Source organism: Emydura macquarii, unplaced genomic scaffold, assembly GCF_026122565.2.
Source record: "Emydura macquarii macquarii isolate MOO-44397 ecotype Brisbane River unplaced genomic scaffold, CSIRO-AGI_Emac_v2 contig_380, whole genome shotgun sequence".
Classification (NCBI taxonomy): domain Eukaryota; kingdom Metazoa; phylum Chordata; order Testudines; family Chelidae; genus Emydura; species Emydura macquarii.
Window position 1 is genome coordinate 70,652 of NW_027130517.1, and position 4,967 is coordinate 75,618.

The window sequence follows — 4,967 nt, forward strand, 5'->3', positions numbered from 1 at the left end:
GCAGCAGGGTTCCTGTCGGGTACCGGGAGGGGGAGTTAAATGGTTAAACCACGTAGCCAGGCCTAGCTCAGCGGGGTGGGGGGGGAGTGTGTGTGCGTGTGTGTGTGCGTGCGTGTGCTGGGCCCCACTCTGACGGCCCTGGGCACAGCCAGCCATGGGGCCCCTGGGGCTGGAGCCTTTCCCTGCCGCGAGCGTTGGGAACCCAGAACCCCTCCATGGGGCTCGGGCCGAGCCCCACCCCCGTCCCACTGCGAGTGTGTCAGAGCGAAACACCCGTGCCAGCGCAGGCGCGTGGGTGACCCCTTGCACCGCTCCCACGCTCCCCTGGGCTGCCGGCAGGAAGGGGGAGGGCTCCCTGGGCCCCCAAAGCAGCCAGCTGCCCCAGGTCGCCATGGCAGGCTCCTGCCACCCTCCCACCTGAGGTCGCTTCCTGCAGGGCAGCGCAGCCAGGCAGGGGCTGTGAGGGGGAAGCCGGGGGCCAATGCTGGGGTGCAGGGGAGCTGCTCCTCAGCGGGGCTCAGCCATCCCTGGTGGCAGCTGTGGGCAAATGCCTGCTGCCTTTGGAGCTCCGGAGGTGACAGCAGGGTGCAGGGCGCCCAGCACTCGGCCCGCCTGCCTGAGTCACGCCAGCTGACCAGCCCCATCGTGGCCTGGCTGAGCACCCGCCTGCGGTGCTCCACGGGGCAGGAGAGGAGCACGCACTGCCCCAGTGTGACCTCGTCACCCCCGGCAGGGAATGGACCTCTCGGACCCCGGCCAGAGGGAACAACACAGCCACCGCCGGAGCGCGGGCAAGCAGGGCACGGAGCCCCGTCGCCCCCGGCAGAGCTGAACTAGTCTCCCTGGCACAGGGCTATGGCGTGGGCACACGTGCAGGCGGGCGAGCGCGCTCTCCTGCACACGTCTGTTCATTGTGGACAGGCGTGGCCGACGGGCTGGGCCAGGCGATAAGGGCCCGGTTCTGTGCGTTCCCTCTGAAGCCCCTGGCCCCTGTCGGCAGATGGGCCGCTGGGCTGGACGGACCGTTGCTCTGACCCGCTGTGGCCGCGCTCACGCTCTCCTGCGGCATGGCACAGCAAGCACAGCCCGTGGGGGAGGGAGCCGAGCCCTTGCCAGGCCCTGCAGAGGGCTGTGACTCCCGTCCAACGTGCTGGGTGCTGAGCCAGGGGCAGTGCTGCGACCGCGGGGAGCAAGCTCGTGGCAGAGCAGTGGGTCTCTAAATGCACTGCACCCCAACCCCCTCCTGACAGCAAAAATTACTGCCTGACCCCGGGCGGGGCGGGAGCCCGAATCCCACCGCCCCAGGGTGAAGCCCTTGGGTTTTCCTTCAGCCCCAGGCCCCAGCAAGTCTTAACGCTGGACCTGGAGACCCATTAAAATGGGGCCGTGACCCACAGTTTGAGAACCGCTGGGCAGCCCTTCGCTCCCCTGCACCAGGCTCTGGCTGTGCTTCCGGGCTCCACGGCTCAGCGGTGCTGCTGGGATTAACGAGGGAGTGCAGCAATTAGCAGTGAAATGAGAACAGCAGAGCTCTGTGCTGCTGGGCAGGTCAGCAGTGCAGAATCTTGCAGGGCGTTAATATTAAATTCTGCTGCGCTTTGCCTTTCAGCTGGGAACCCAGGGACTTCGACTGCTCCAGATTGCAAGCTGAGGGGCTGGGCTTGGATCTGGAGCGGGCTGCACTGGTTGCCTTCCGGCACACCCTGCTGCTAGACGGTGCTACGGCGTGGAGCCAATCTCCCACTCCCCGCCCCCGCCCTGGCTCTGCCACTACCCCAGCACCACACAGACCAGGGGCACTGGCCCAGAGAGAAAAGCAGCCCCCGTCAGTGCTACCCCCTGTGGCCCAGGAGTCTCCATGCAGGTACAACCCCGGCCGAAAGCTCTGCTTGGCCCTGAGACGGTCCCTGCTCTGGGAGGAAGGCAGGCCGCCAGGCACAGCCCAATGAAACAGCGGGTTCACCCTGGCAAAGCCCGTCGGGACAGAGCAAGCCCCCAAAGGGTGAGAAGTAGCCCCGAGATGGCACCAAAATCCCCTGCCTGGCCCCGCCCCGCCCCAGGAGATAGGGTGAAATCCGCTGCCATGCGGGGGAGCCACACGCTGCGAGTTTGCGTGGTCCAGCGATTGGAACTCCAGGGAACGGGCAGCGCGAGAGAACGGGGGATACAGGGACGATGGGTGTGGATGGGGAGGGACGGAGGCCGCCAAACACACACTGCACGCGACCAGCCGGAGAGAGGAAAGCATCTCTTCCCTGGCACCTGCCTGACCGCCGTTTGTTGCTCCCCGTCTGGGGACCTGCCTTGGCTCCCGGGCCCTGGGGAGAGCATTGCCGGGGCAGAGACAACGACCCTGAGATCGGTGGGCTCTGGGCCGAGAGCTCTCGTGCCAGGTGCCCCTTTGACCCTAACCCTATGCACCCCAGTGCCCTCTGCTAGGTGGCAGCGAGACGTTCCTGGGTCACCCATTTGTCGGGGGCGGGGGGTGTCTCCTTTGTGTGCTCCTCACCCAGCACGAAATCTCATTCAAACCCCTGCCCTGCCCGCAAACCCCCTACCCCCTTCCTGCCGGGCCCCTCAGTCCTGCTTCTCGCCCCCGGGACCCCACCTTGTTGCTGCACCTCCGCTTCTGTAAGCCCCCAGAATCAGCAAGGCTCCAGCTAGCACCGCGCCGCCCCCACTTCGTTATCACCCCCCAGTAAGAGAAATCCCCACCTCTCCGCATGGCTCCAGCCAGGACCATCTGATGGGGCTGCCTCGGTCCCCAGGGTGTGGGATTCCCCCTCCTGCAGGACAAAGCAACCCCCCACCCGCATCTGCCAACTCCTCTGGGGCTAGAGCCACCCCCAGAGCCCCCCCTTTCCCAGGCTCCCCTGGCCAGAGGCCCCCCCCCCCCCCCCCCCTTCCCAGGCTCCCCTGGAGGTGTGTTCAGGGCAAGCTCCCTGAGCAGACTGCAAACCCAGTCTAGGGATTCCTGCTCGAGGGGTGTGTCTGGGGCCCGGTTCCCCCCAGAGCAGGTGCTGGGACCCTGCAGGGAGGCGCAGAGGAACCGTGGGTGTGGGCTGAGCAGGCCTAGAGGAACCCTGGAGCAGCCCAGCTTGGGGGAGGGGCTGGGCTGGAGCGGGTGCTGTTAATTTGGAGTTAGTAAGGGCCAAGCCCAGGCAGAGGAGCTGGGGGTAGGGGAACCTGGCATCATGGATGTGCGGCGGGGGCGGGTGGGGTGGGAAACAAGGCTCAGGTAGAAAATCCATCCAAGGGCTGGAAGGGAGGGATGGGGCAGGTGGCTAGCGGGGAGAGGTGGACTCTCTCCAACTTGTCCACATCCTTTTTGTAGTGGGGGGCCCAAAACTGGACACAATACTCCAAATGCAGCCTCACCAGTGCCGAATAGAGGGGAATAATCACTTCCCGCGATCTGCTGGCAATGCTCCTAATGCAGCCCAATATGCTATTAGCCTTCTTGACAACCAGGGCACACTGCTGACTCCTATCCAGCTTTTTATCCACTGTTACCCCCAGGTCCTTTTCTGCAGAACTGCTGCCTAGCCCGTCGGTCCCCAGTCTGTAGCAGGGCATGAAAACAGGTGAATGAACCCAGGGCTGGCCCAGGATGCCCCCCACCCCAGTTCCAACGTGTTGCCATGCTCTGGGTCAGGAATCTGAGCCTGGGGTTTGCCTGGGCCAGTGCCAAGAGGCCAAGGGGGCGCTGGCGATGGAGATTGTGGGGGCAGCTGCTTCCTGGGTGCAAAGGGCTAAGGATGCCCTGTGGGCTCCAGCGATTGCCTTCAGCGACCCGAAGAGCACGGTTCTTCCGTCTGGACAGGGCAGCTCCGTTTTCTGCTACCGACAGGTCTTGGCAGATGGTCCCTGCCTCTGGGGCTCTGAGCCTTGCCCCTAGCCGGGAGGTAGAGAGCAACGGCTGGGCTGACACCAGGCCCTGAACAGCCCTGGGGGTTCCTTGTGTCCTTGGTCATGTCGCTGGAGCAGGCCGAGCTGGTGACCCTGGCAGCCTCCGGAACTGCCAGAGCCCTACGACAAAACCAGCCTCAGGAAAACAGAGCAACCCCCAAAGGAGCCTGTGGTCCTAGCAAGCACAGGACAAAGCCACACGCAGCCTGCCCTGGATCCCGCACGGAAGCGCCAGCCGGCACGCACCGGGCTCCGGGCACAAGACGGAGGCCGGCTCTCGCCAGCTACAGAGTCGGGGATGACAAACTGGAACAAGAAACCAGGGGCAGCACCGGCCGTGGGATGAGACGCTACTTTGTCCTCAGCGTGACGGAGGAGATGCTGAAATGAGAGTAGCCTTCCTCCTGCCCTGGAAGCGGGCACCGACACAGGTCCCGGAGAGAACGGGACAGCCTGGCAGGCAGCATGGTGCTCTACCTTGGGGGGCCACAGCAGCTTCCCCACCCAGGGCAGCCTGAGCCACCCGCTCAGCCCGGGACCTGCGGGGAGATGAGGCAGGTGTGTTGGTCTCCATACTGGCCTGTGCGCTGCGTGTTTATTGTGGGGGCCCCACTTGAGGCATCTGGGGGGGCCTCGTTTCCAGCTAATGTCACCGGGAACCTGCATGTTCTTGGCCTGTCAAAATCAGGCTCCAAGTGTCTCCCAGTCGGCCCCCGAAATGGAGTCACTCTGAATTAGAGGCCGCTTTGAATAAACCCCTGCGGTTCTGGTGAATGCCTACCCAGCACCGGGGCAAAGGGGCGAGGGCAGCTCCCTACAGAGCCCCAGTCCGGCAAAGGCTGGGCCTGGTGCCCGTTCTGACCAGAGCAGCCCTGCGGACGTCAGTGGGGCTATTCGCATCCCGTGGGCGTCTTCCCCCAGCCCAGCCTGGGGGCCTCTTTCCACGGCACCCCTCTGTATGGCATCGCAGCACCCCCCCTGCATGGCATCCTTGCACCCCTCTGCATGGCATCGTGCCCCGCAGCCCGGCACCAGCTCCTCCTCCACACGCCCCATGC